This window comes from Pongo abelii, chromosome 11 (genome assembly GCF_028885655.2).
Source record: "Pongo abelii isolate AG06213 chromosome 11, NHGRI_mPonAbe1-v2.0_pri, whole genome shotgun sequence".
NCBI lineage: Eukaryota > Metazoa > Chordata > Mammalia > Primates > Hominidae > Pongo > Pongo abelii.
Window position 1 is genome coordinate 102496575 of NC_071996.2, and position 14100 is coordinate 102510674.

Genomic DNA, 14100 nt, shown 5'->3' on the forward strand with positions numbered 1-14100 from the left:
GGTCGTGGCAGAAGAATTGCTTGAAGGGGGAGGTTGCAATTAGATTGTGCCACTGCACTCCAGTCTAGGCGATAGAGAGAGATCCTGTCTCAAAGCAAAACAAAAAATATTGAATATATGCAAATATGTGATTAAATGAATGAATATACAAACAAAACAATGAAAAAGGTGGGATTGTTGATATTATAAAAGCATTCTCCCAAGTTGTGTATTTTCTCCAAAAACCAGACCTAACTTAGTCCTTAATTTAAGTGTTTGTTTATAGATTTTTAAATGTTACATTTTGGTGTCATTTTTAAGAACCAACAGGAAGGAATTTCTAAAATAAAATTTGAAAAAAAAATCTAATAAAAAATTGATTTAGCAAAAGTAGGGAATTTTTTTTGAATGAAATATTATAGGATAAGCCCAAAATATACCACCCACTGACTTTATCATAAATCCTGGGATATAAATGATATTTTATCATCCTTTCTATAATTATCCGCTTTTTGTTTTTTGATAGGATCAAAACAAAAATTACTATTTACAAGGTCAATTCACTATTCCTTTTTGTATTCATGTTCACAAAGGCAGAGATACATTATCAAACGAAAGTGTCTCAGTCTTTTTCCATAACTAATGTCCAATCTTTAGCAAATGGTGCTGTGATGTCATTGAAATGGGTATTGGACAAAGTACCAATTGATTTATTGATTTCCCTTCTTCAAAGTCATTTGGGAATTGAGGAGAAGAATGAAAGGCATAGGCTGGCTGAGATGTGCAATACTTATTCTATCACACACAGACACACAAAAATTACATTTGGCTGATAAAATTGACAATTCAGAAGCATTGCTTACAGAAATTCATAATGAGATGACATTGAGGCCACTCAGTTGATCAACCTGCCTTTTCTTCTCCTTATCATTTTATTTACTCTTCCAATTTCAGCCTTTTAGAAGTCAAAAAGCAGCAGGTTTTCAGTTAGCCTACAAGGGGAGCATGAGGAAAAGAGGAACGTCACAGGAAAGGAAATGGCATATGTACTGTTGCTTTCAAACACAGGACCCCATAAACTCTGCTCTGGGGTCCTATAAGCACAGTAGTATCTCTAAGACTGACACTTGCTGGGAATCTCACAAGGGGTCTTCTGTGGTCCATGGACTGGTATGACTTCTCACCTTGGGTGGAGCAGGGGGTCTCTGAGAGTGTCCTGTGGGTAAACCTGTGATGGTTCACAGCAGACCCATGACAATAAAGAAAGTAAGGCTGCTCTGATTGTCTTACGTTTTTTAGGAGAGGGTTTCAAAGCAGGGCTCCTTTCAGCCTCAATCACTGAACCGGTTTTTGAGAAGAAAGACTTTTAATCCAAGTCCTGTTAAAAATGCCAACTAAACTGCCCAGAGAAACTCCACATTGTAACATCTGCCTAGGAATTACCACACACAACAGTATCTACAGCGAAGCTGAAAATATACGAATAAAAACAAACCTCGGACTTCCTCTCCCTTGTATGGGTGAGCTGCCTTGAGTAACAGGGAAGATTTACTATAATGCACAATTGCATGCTAGCTACTTTGTTTTTCCTGCTCCCTTTCTCCACTTGAAGAAGAATGGAATATTTTTGTCTTCCAAGCTTTCTGTCCATTTATCTCAATCCTCTAGGCTTAGCACTATCATTTAGAAAATCCCTGCTCAGCCGGGTGTGGTGGCTCATGCCTGTAATTCTAGCACTTTGGGAAGCTGAGGCGGGTGGATCACCTAAGGTCAGGAATTCAAGACCAGTCTGGTCAACCTAGTGAAACCCCGTCTCTACTAAAAATACAAAAAATTAGCCAGGCGTGGTGGTGGGCGACTGTAATCCCAGCTACTCGGGAGAATCTCTTGAACCCAGGAGGCAGAGGTTGCAGTGAGCCAAGATCGTGCCATTGCACTCCAGCCTGGGCAACAAGAGTGAAACTCTGTCTCAATTTAAAAAAAAAGAAAAAAAGAAAATCCCTGCTCACCAATGATGCTTGACTTTTCTATGCCTGTGTGTGCTGGAGTAGGGGGAAGGGTATGGTGAAGAGAGGTTCTCCCCTCCTCAGAGCATATGGTTCATTTTGCCCACTCTTGAGCCTGGATTGTAGGCTCTCGCTATCCGAGAAGAAACTAGATGGGGAATGCCCTGGAAGAATGATCTGGAACACTGCCTACCTACTCCCCATATATCCCTCCCCAGCCCCTCTCCACTGCCCAATCCTCCCTTCCCAGGCTGGTGTTGAAAATGTTGGATAGGGAAGTGTAATGGAGAAAGAAGAACTATGCTCACCTTTAAGAAGATTATGTGGAGCTGATGAAAGAAATGACTCTCTTTTTAAAAGACTGCTTTTATTTAGGCCGGGTGCAGTGGCTCATACCTATAATCCCAGCACTTTGGGAGGCCAAGGTGGGAGGATCACTTGAGGCCAGAAGTTTCAGACCAGCCTGGCCAACATGGTGAGACCCCATCTCCACTAAAAATACAAAAATTAGCCGGGCATAGTGGCACACGCCTGTAATCCCAGCTACTTGGGAGGCTGAGGCACAAGAATCACTTTACTGGGGAGGCAGAGGTTGCAGTGAGCCAAGATCATGCCACTGCACCCCAGCCTGGGTGACAGAGCAAGACTATGTCGCAAAAAAAAAAAAAAAAAAAAAAAATTATTTAAACAATAGTATCCATCTTTCCACAATTACTATTAAAGATTCTTAAAATTTCTGTAAATATTGAAGGAAACGAACTATGCTTTAAGATTTTAAACCTACAGAGTAAGTTAATTCTGTCTTTGCCATTTACTAGCTGTGTAAACTTGGAGAGATCAGCTTGAGACTCTCTGAACCTCATTTTTTTAATCTGTCAAATGGGTATTATACACATAGGTATCTCAGAAAATTGTGAGGATTAAATGAAATATTACCTGTAAGTTGTTTAGAACAGTTCTTGGAACATAGTAAAAACTCAGAAAGTGTTCAGTGAAATGTTGAGTTATTATTGTGATGTGGGAATTGCTGATCCAGTTGACTCAATTCACACTGCCAATTACTGAATTTGAATAAGGGGATGAAGATTGAGTCACATTGTTCTCTTTGATCCATTTTCTTTTAGACAACATCACTCAAACAACCCTATTACTTCACTAGCAATGAACTGTCTCTGGATTTTATTAAGCATCTCAGTAGTTCCTTTTCTTCAGCTGTATGGCACCCTATCTTCCTGTACACCAGAGGCTCCTCAGCTGGGTAAGGTGAGCCAGCATTACCAGGACTATATGCTGAGAGGCCATTTCAAAGTCTTTCATAGAAGGCTGTGCTTGGGCAAGTAGAACTTTTCATCATACAGTCCCAGAGATGTGAAATTATCAAGGTTAGAGAAGAGAAAAAGAGACTCAGAGAAACTGTGTTCTCTAGTCTTTCATTCAGGAACAAATGGTGTCGTACCAAACGGGTGAAAAGATCCCAGGCTTACTCTGAGAAACATCTTTTTCTTCTGAATTAAACTTACACAGTGGCTAACAGTGTTTTGTTTGGTGTTGACAAAGTAATAAAACATTGCCGTTTCTCTTTCTCTACGATGATGTGGTTTTATGAAAGAAAATGGTTACACCTTGTTGAGTTGGGCAATGTTCTCCTTCCAGTTTATAAATTCCTATGCTGTTCTTACTGTGGTCAGCTTTTTCTCTGGGCTGTGTTCTTTTTGCTACACTGAGAGCACAAGTAGCCCTAGGAGCGGGCAGTGACAAAGCTGAGATGTCCAGGAATGAGAATACCAAGTCATTCTGCCCACTTACCTGCAAGACCAAATGAAAATCCAGGGGGTTCTGCATGAAGACTCAAAAGAGCTGCCCCTCCAGCTTTTCACAAAAGCAGAACAGACTGTAGGAAGTAACAGCTAAAGGCCCACTGCCTCCGTCCTGTGGCTTTGTGTCTCTTTTCAGATGATTTCTCAAAGTCCACACACTAAGTCAAGTCCTCTGTCGGCAGGCCTACTAGTGCCTTTGACTTGAGAGGTAAATTATTAAAATGCAAAGAGTTGTCAGGCCCAAAAAGAGAATGTCAGAAGAAAAGCACCCAAGATGCTGCTCTGTCTGGTTTTCTCTTTGATTCAATGTTGTGTTCTTTGTGAACTCTGCCTCCACATTTACATTGGTTTGAAACATTCCGACAATAAAATTTCAGTGACCTTGCAGACTGTGTTCCCTCCCACAAACCAAACAAAAATTGATTGCCTTTTAGCAATCAATACTCTTTGGCAGCTTAAGAGGAGATGCTATGCTGAGAACCCTTGTCCCACTTCAGCCAGCTGAGCTGTTATAACCTAAGCAGAACCAAGGAGCCTGAGGTAGCAACTTTCTTGCTCTTTCCCTCCCCATCCTACAAAGCAGCCATTCATTTTTATCCCTTCTGTGGATATTTTCAGTCCTAGGAAAGGGAGACAGGACAGAAAAAGGGGATGGCTCTGGATAATAGCCACTCAACTTAATTGACTGAAAGGTGCAGGCTTCTGCTGATATTAGAGACTTCACAGATCCAATTTAATTCAACAGCTATACTGAGAAGCTACTGGTTTATTCATTTATTACTCAGCTGTCTTTTACCTTTTTTTTTTTTTTTTTTTTTTTTCTGAGACAGTGTCTCGCTTTGTCACCCAGGCTGGAGTGCAATGGCACGATCTCAGCTCACTGCAACCTCTGCCTCCCGGGTTCAAGTGATTCTCCTGCCTCAGCCTCCCAAGTAGCTGGGATTACAGGCACCCACCACCACACCCAGCTAATGTGTGTATTTTTAGTAGAGACAGGGTTTCACCATGTTGGCCAGGCTGGTCTCGAACTCCTGACCTCAAGTGATCTGCCTGCCTCAGCCTCCCAAAGTGTTGGGATAACAGGCATAAGCCACCGCACCCAGTTTGTCTTTTATCTTAAGAAATAATGAAAACAACTACAAAAGTGATAGCTATGAATTTTCCTAGGCACTTTACATGTGTTATCGCACTTAATCCTCACAACAATACTATGAGTTAGGTACTATTATCATCTACATTTTCCTTCTAAAAGTGAGTTTAGAGAGGTTAGGTAATTAGCATAAGGTCACACTGCTAATCAGGAATGGGGCTTAACTAAGATCAGAGCTACTCATACTTTCCTTCTATCTGGTTCTGTCATTAGCATAACAGTGAGAAGTCAAAGAAGGGTTTTTAAGTTCATGGCCTTTTCTAAAAGCACCATTTAGCAATCATTTTGAAATACCTTTGCCAGCCAGGAGCTGCCCCAGGCACATTATAAAATACAACATTGCACCCTCTCAGGGTTTACAATCTATAGTCAACTATTATTTGGATCACATCCTGCTAGATCACACAGATAATGGACAAAATACATGAGTAAACTAAACAGAGGCTTTATAGCCATATGTACAATGACAAAAGTTCATATTTTTTAGTGACAATTGCAGACGATTAGCATATTTAAAAGTCCAGGCCATAGAGGAGGTGGGCTTTCTAACCCACTGATGAAATTTGGGAGGCCGGCCACCACAGCTCAAGCCAGTAATCCCAGCACTTTGGGAGACTGAGGTGGGTGGGTCACCTGAAGTCAGGAGTTCAAGACGAGCCTGACCAATATGATGAAACCCCGTCTCTACTAAAAATACAAATTAGTTGGGTGTGGTGGCATGCGCCTCTAATCCCAGCTACTTGGGAGGCTGAGACAGGAGAAAAGCTTGAACCCAGGAGGCGGAAGTTGTGGTAAGCCAAGATTGCACCATTGTACTCCGTCCTGGGAAACAAGAGTGAAACTCTGTCTCAAAAAAAAAAAAAAGAAAAAGAAAAAGAAATGTGAGGCCTGTTCCATGGAAAAAAGGGTACCTCCAATGCTGATGAAAATAAGACAAATGAACAGAGCTGTCCACAATAATAGGGGAAGAAATCTGGTGTAGACAATGAGGTTCACAGTTTGCTAAGGACAGAAGATGGAGCAGTGATGAGAACAGTCAACAAGAGTCACAGGGAGAGTGATTGATTGGCAAGTTAGGGCAAAGTTGATGTTTCTCAAGGCTACACAGTCAGCTTGTTACTGACACCCAAGTCCCCCCATTAGTTTTCTATTCCTTTGTGTTTATGATCACCATCCCTATAAAATCTTCCTACCAATATTTGTGAGAAGGATGACACAGTGGTCTGACACATGTTAAGTCATCTAGCAAAGATGTAAATAAAGTTCTCAAAATGTAATAATCAATGGAATATCTATTATATGTTTAGAACTATGCCAGATGGTGTGAGGAAAGCAAGGAATTTACAAGATCTCACCCTTGTCCTCAAATAACTTGGAATTTATTTAGGATACAAGATTCACACCAATAAAATAGTTGGCAACAACTAAAATGACATAATCAATTTTCCAAGGGATGTGGTACAGACATAAATAAAATGTCATAGACATGACAGATAAGCTTAAGAATTAATATGCTCCAGACTGGGCACAGTGGCTCACACCTGTAATTCCAGCAATTTGGGAGGCTCATGCATGCAGATCACTTGAGGTTGGGAGTTCAAGACCAGCCTGGCCAACATGGTGAAACCCCGTCTCTATTAAAACTACAAAAATGAGCTGGGTATTGTGACAGACACCTGTAATCCCAGCCACTCAGGAGGCTGAGACAGGAGAATCTTTTGAACCTGCGAGGTGGAAGTTGCAGGGAGCCAAGATCGTGCCAGTGCACTCCAGCCTGGGCAACAGAGCAAGACACTGTCTCAAAAAAAAAAAAAGAATTAACATGGTCCAGGAAGGTGAGATCCGGAAAAATGGCTGTGACTTAAAAGTAAGCTGTGAGGGCCAGAATTGACAAGAGCAGAAGCTGGGTGCTGTAAGCAAACTATGCAGGCTTTCCTTCAGAGTCCAGGATGAAGGGCTGGGGAAGAGCACATTTGAGAGTTAGAGTAGGATGATTTATGGAGGCTTCACATGCTACCCAAAACATTTAGACTTGTCAGAAAAGAACCTAGAGCCAAATAGCTCCTGACTGTGTCTCCCATCCCCCAACTTTTGAGGCATTGAAAACTGACTTCATTTTTTCATTCTTCTGAAAGTCATACATACCTATTGTGCAAGCATTTAAAAACACAGTAAGAAAAATGAAAACACCAGCTCCAACAAAAAATTAAAAAAAAGAAATATAATACAACTCTAATAACTCTACTTGGTGCATTCTGAAGTAAAGAAGGCTCACAATGAAAAGGATTTGGGGAATTATTGTGGCAATAATATGCAGCTTTGAGGAACAAAAGGTGAGTGGCAAGGAGACAAGTTACCAGCAAGATAGGCAGCAAGATAAGCCTGTGAGAATCCTGAGAGCCAGGCCCAGTAGCAGTGGGAACAGGGAGGAAAGTCTGGATCTGAGACATCTTCAAGAGGATGGCAACACCAGGTATTCTCTTCTGATAACTGTATTGCACAGAGTCCTCCCAGCCTATTGGAGTCCTTACCCCTGGGCATAGCAATCAGAATCTTTGCCTGGGTTTACCTCTCCCATTTGTTTTCTTTCAGAGCCTGAATTACCTAGTGTCTCAGAAACTGTTCTGATCCCAGGAAAATATCCCCAAAGTATGTCAAGAGAGTACTAAAGTTCTAGAAATTACTATCTGCATGAGAGAGCCTGGAAACTGTTTTTCAGCTTTTCAGAAACACTTTCATGGATTCAGACTCTTGGACTGACCTCCTGAGGTATTTCAAACTGAGCAGGTGTAGAGGGTGCTCCTGGGTTAGCTTTGTGCTGGATGGGGATCTCCTTCAGGGAAGAGAATGTAGCCCCCAAATGGTCAAAACAGGATCCACATTTCATAATTCACCACAGCACTTCAATGTTTGCTCTCTCTGTCTCCACTGGCAAATCACTTTTCTCAGTTGCTTCATGGTTCTCGCACTCATTTTCCAGCTCTGTTTTGCAGTAGCAATTCTTTATCATACTCTTTGGCAGCTTAAGGGGAGATACCATGCTGGAAACCCTTGTCCCACTTCAGCCAACTGGGCTATTATAAACTAAAGCAGAACCAGGGAGCCTGAGGTAGCAACTTTTTTGCTCTTTCCCTCCCCTCCCGCAAAATAGCTATGGCAAGGACTCCAATAGGCTGAGAGGACTCTGTGCAATGCAGTTGTCGGAAGAGAATGCTTGGTGTTTTTATCACTTCTGTGGATATTTTCAGTCCTAGGAAAGGGAAAAGGAGCAGCAAAAGGGGATGGATCTCTATAACCACCAGCAACTTCTCTGCCTCTAAATTATCTTTTTTTTTCTTTTTCTTTTTTTTTTTTTTGAGATGGAGTCTCGCTCTGTCACCCAGGCTGGAGTGCAGTGGCGCGATCTCAGCTCACTACAACTTCTGCCTCGTGGGTTCAAGCAATTCTCCTGCCTCAGCCTCCCCGACTAGCTGGGATTACAGGCATGTGCCACCACACCCGGCTAATTTTTGTATTTTTAGTAGAGACGAGGTTTCACCATGTTGGCCAAGCTGGTCTCGAACTCCTGACCTCAGGTGATCCTCCGGCCTCAGCCTCCCAAAGTGCTGGGATTACAGGTGTGAGCCACTGTGCTCAACCTCTACATTACTTTTGAATAATAAAACTGTTTAAAGAGAAGATACTTTTCTAAGCAATGTATTTTTTGGTGTGGTGAAAATGAGGTGGATAGATCTTCAGAAATACATAACACCACTCATATTAAGAGTAGCTCTCATTGCTGTAATAGTAAGAAGCTTGTGACCAACTTCAGGTTCTCAATATTGTTCTCAGGTCTTCATCAGGTCACATGACTTCCCAGTGGAGGAAGGCTACATTTCCCAGCTCCCCTTGCAGCTATGTGACAAGTTTTGGCCAATTAAATGATATAAGTGATGGGTGCTACTCTTAGTCTTAATTTTAAAATAATCAGGCCAGCACTTTGGGAGGCTGAGGTCGGTGGATCATGAGGTCAGGAGATCGAGACCATCCTGGCCAACACAGTGAAAACCCGTCTGTACTAAAAATACAAAAATTAGCTGGGCATGGTGGCGGGCAACTGTAATCCCAGCTACTCGGGAGGTCGAGGCAGGAGAATCGCTTGAACCCAGGAGACAGAGGATGCAGTGAGCCAAGATTGCACCACTGCACTCCAGCCTGGCAACAGAGCAAGACTCCATCTAAAACATTAAAATAAAATTTAAAAAAAATCAGGCATGCACCTTCTTGAACTATTTGTCTGCCTGAAAAACAAATAAGAATTTAAGAAGCCACTTTGAACGTACGATGAGACTCAACTGTTTTTTTTTGTTGGTTTTTTTTTTTTTGGTTTTTTTTGGAGACGGAGTCTTGCTGTGTCACCCAGGCTAGTTGTGTGTCCACAACTGAGAGGTTGCAGTGAGCCCGACCTCAGCTCACTGCAACCTCTGCCTCCAGGTTCAAGTGATTCTCCTGCCTCAGACTCCCATGTAGCTGGGACTACAGGTGCCCGCCACCACGCCTTGCTATTTTTTTGTATTTTTAGTAGAGACGGGGTTTCACCATGTTGGCCAAGCTGGTCTCGAACTCCTGACCTCAGGTGATCCACCCTCCTCGGCCTCCCAAAGTGCTGGGGTTAGAGGCGTGAGCCACCGCGCCCGGCCAAGACTCAATCGTTGAAGAAGGCAGACTGTCCCACCAGAAAAACAAGCTCCTATCCTGCTTAAGCCACTCTGCTTAGGAGTCCTTCTGTAGCCCAGCTAGTTTTATCATATTTTATATGTAGGGAAATTGTGAAGTCAAATAAACCTACTGTCATTCATCCAATGATTGTATACTTCATACAATCTTTCATGAAGATATTATAGCAGAACTAATAGTAGGTATACAGAGACTTGAGTGTGGGATTGAGGGAGGCCGCATAGTCTAAAAATTGAGTTGTGATCTGGAAATCAGAAAAGCTGAGTTCTAATTACAGTAGTAGTTATCATTTATTGAATGTTTGCTATTAGTAGGTAATTTGTAAATGTTTCACATTTATTATCCCACCAAACCCTCACAGCAGCCTTTAGAGGGATATACTTTCTTTTCCCATTTTACAGATAAGGAAAATGAGATAAGAAAGTTAAATAACTTACCCAAAATCACAGAACAAATAATTGTCAGAACCCAAATTTGAAGCCAGATCTGATTTCATCACTTGTATTCTTTTTTTTTTTTTTTTTTTTGAGACGGGGTCTTATTCTGTCACCTAGGCTGGAGTGCAAGTGGTATGATCTCTGCTCACTGCAACCTCCGCCTCCCGGGTTCACGCCATTCTCCTCCCTCAGCCTCCCAAGTAGCTTGGACTACAGTCACCTGCCACCACGCCCGGCTAATTTTTTGTATTTTTAGTAGAGACGGGGTTTCACTGTGTTAGCCAGGATGGTCTCGATTTCCTGACCTCATGATCTGCCCGCCTCGGCCTCCCAAAGTGCTGGAATTACAGGCATGAGCCACTGTGCCTGGACTTTAAAAAAATTTTTTTTTGAGACAGCCTTGCTCTGTCACCCAAGCTGGGGTGTGGTGGTATAATGTCAGCTCACTGCAACCTCCACCTTCTGATCTCAAGTGATTCTCCTGTCTCAGCCTGCTGAGTAGCTGTGACTACAGGCATGTGCCACCAGACCTGGCTAGTTTTTTAATTTTTAGTAGAGATGGGGTTTCCTCATGTTGGCCAGGCTGGTCTCAAACTTCCGACCTCAGGTGATCTGCCCACCTCAGTCCCCCAAAGTGCTGGGATTCCAGGTGTGAGCCACCAGGCCCAGCCATCTCCTTTTTTTTTTTTTTTTTTTTTTTTGAGACAGAGTCTAGCTTTGTCACCCAGGCTAGAGTGCAGTGGCATAATCTCAGCTCACTGCATCTTCCACCTCCCAGGTTCAAGCAATTCTCCTGCTTCAGCCTCCTGAGTGTCTGGGATTACAGGTGCCCACCACCATACCCAGCTAATTTTTGTATTTTTAGTGCTCATGGAGTTTCATAATGTTAGCCAGGCTGGTCTTGAACACCTGACCTCAGGCAATCTGCCCATCTCAGCCTCCCAAAGTGCTGGGATTACAGGCGTGAGTCACCGTGCCCAGCCCCATCACCTGTATTCTTGACCATGATATTGACATGTCCCTACTAGCTGTGTGACCTTTGGTAAGTATTCTCCCTTCCCTGGATCTCATTTTCCTTCTTTAGGAAGTGAAAGCACTTGATGGAAACATCCCTTGGGTCCACTTTGACTCTGTCACCCTGTCGAATGGTTCTAAGTTTGTCTGTGCAATGATTTGCTGGGAGCTAGGCAAGTTGCTGAACCTATTTTTACAACATATTCATGTCAGAAATCATGGTAATCTCTAAATACAACACAAAACTGTGGCCAAGAACAATTGGCATCTGTGGCATTGATGTAGAGATCATTGCTACCATTTTCCCCAGCCCTTTGATTTCCTAACTTCTCTGTCTCACATTCCCTGCTTGTTCATGGCTGCCATTTCAAGGCTTAAATGATGGAAACTGAGGAAACTTGCTCCGGACCATCCAACATTTCCAGATCGCACCACACCCCCCAGGTGTATCCAGGCTTCTGCTTCTATCATGGTCACCATCATCATCACTCTGCTGATGGGAAAGCTCTAACAACCATTCCTTTCTTAGGTTTCTTCCTCTTCCAGTGATCCATCTCTGCAAAGTGGACAGGTCTGGCACCCACCCTACCCTGAAGTAGGCTCCCAGTACCCTCTGCTGGGCTCTGCCTAAAGCAGAGGAACCAGCAGGGCCTTTCAGAGCAGGGAGGTCGCTGAAGGAATCAAACAGAGACAGGGACTTCAAAGCCATTCATGCTGAGTGAAGGCAGTACTCCAGTTAAGCTCCTTCCCTCCATTTCCTAAAGGCAGCTTTCCAAATCTTGACATCCAAACCCTATAAATTATTTTCCTCACCCTTAAGGGGACATAATTGCTTGAATTCAGACAGCTGTGGACCACTCATTCCCTGCCCCACCTCAGTCACCCTCTATGCACCAGTAGAAGCCACCAGAGACCAGAAGCCAAGGTATCCAATCAGATCTTCCATGATCCATCACCAGTTCTGTCACTTAACAGCTTTCAAATGCTGGTCAAGGCAACCTTTTTTTTGGTTTCTTAGCTATAACATATGGATAAAAATCTATACATGCTTTGTCTGCCTCACAAGATGTTGTGACAATTAAAAGTGATAATTTGCTGAAAAGGACTTTGAAAACTGTAAAGTACTACGCAAAATTCAGCTATTCCTGCTTTGATATCAATGTCTATGAGTCAAACCACAATGTCAGTTTAGAAAAACAATAAAGTTCTTACACATAAAATGTATTATCTGAAATTTTTATATCAACCAAATAAACAGAATTATCAGCTTTCCTAAGCTTGATGTGGTAACAAGCTCACATCCAACATCTCAGTAATCTGCAATGTAGATTCCACATGTAGAACCTGCTATCATCTCAGAAGCTAATCCCAAGTCAAATCTAGTTAGAGTCATAGAGAGCCGCACCTCATCCCCACACCATTCTCTAGGACAGGAGTCCACACAAAGGAAATCAAAGAGCTTGGGATGGGAAGACAAGGTGGAAATTCCTGTGTGTTTAGCCAGGCTGCAAACCAGACACGTTGGGGAGTTTTTGTTACTCCCCCTGCTTTGAGGCCACCCTTTTCTCCTAGTGACATTCCTGCCTTTGCAGTCTCATTCGATGGCACCTCCGCCCATACACTGGACTTTAGCGCCCTCTAGGTGGGGGTCTGTCCTCCTAGCCACTAGAGTCATGCTGTCCAATACAAATATAATGCGACATATGTAATTTTAAATGCTCTAGTAGCCATCTTTTAAAAATAAAATAGTAGAATTAATTTTAATAATGTATTTTATTTAGCCCAACATATCTAAAATATTTTCTTTTCTTTTGAGACGGAGTCTCGCTCTGCCGCCCAGGCTGGAGAGCAGTGGCACGATCTCGGCTCACTGCAAGCTCCGCCTCCTGGGTTCATGCCATTCTCCTGCCTCAGCCTCCCGAGTTGCTGGGCCTACAGGCACTTGCAACCACGCCCGGCTAATTTTTTGTATTTTTAGTAGAGACAGGGTTTCACTGTGTTAACCAGGATGGTCTCGATCTCCTGACCTCGTGATCCGCCCGCCTCGGCCTCCCAAAGTGCTGGGATTACAGGCGTGAGCCACCGCGCCCGGCCTCTAAAATATTTTCAACATGTAATCAATACAAAACATTGTTGAGATATTTCATGTTCTTTTTTTCCCCACACTAACTGAAAATCAGTATGTGTTTTATATTTATAATACATCTCAGTTTTGGACTAGCTGAATTCCAAGGGCTCCAGAGCCACATGTGGCTGGGGGCTACTGGATTGGACAGCATAGCACTAAAGTAAGTCACTGCCATGCATAAGAGTCTTTGCCCAGTTCCATTTTGTTTCCTAGATCCTCAAAGCCAAGTTTCCAAGGTTTCCAAACTGCTAACAAGATAACCTGAGGCTCCATGGTAATCAGAGGGAATTAGAAGAGTTAAGCCTCTCTACTCTTCCCTTTATTAACTGCCAAACACCACACACATCCCACACACACTATGTTTGAAATATACAAGTTCCTCCATCTTCTCCTAGAAACTTTTGTATTTCAATAGAAACTTAAACTTTTTTTTTTTTTTTTTTTTTTTTTTGACAGAGCCTTGCTCTGTCACCCAGGCTGGAGTGCAGGCAGTGGCATAATCTTGGCTCACTGCAACCTCCGCCACCTCCCAGGTTCAAGTGATTCTCTTGCCTCAGCCTCCCGAGTATCTGTGACTACAGGCATGTGCCACCACGCCCAGCTAATTTTTGTATTTTTTAGTAGAGACGGGGTTTCACCACATTGGCCAGGCTGGTCTCAAACTCCTGACCTCAAGTGATCTGCCTGCCTCAGCCTCCCAAAGTACTGGGATTACAGGCATGAGCCACCATGCCCGGCCTGCATCTTCCTGAGTAGGGACAGTGCAGAGGCCAAGACAAGGGATAACTGCGGGATCTGGCCATTTAAGGGTGACAGAGTTAGTGAATGTAATCACCTCAAGTGTTTCTTGGCT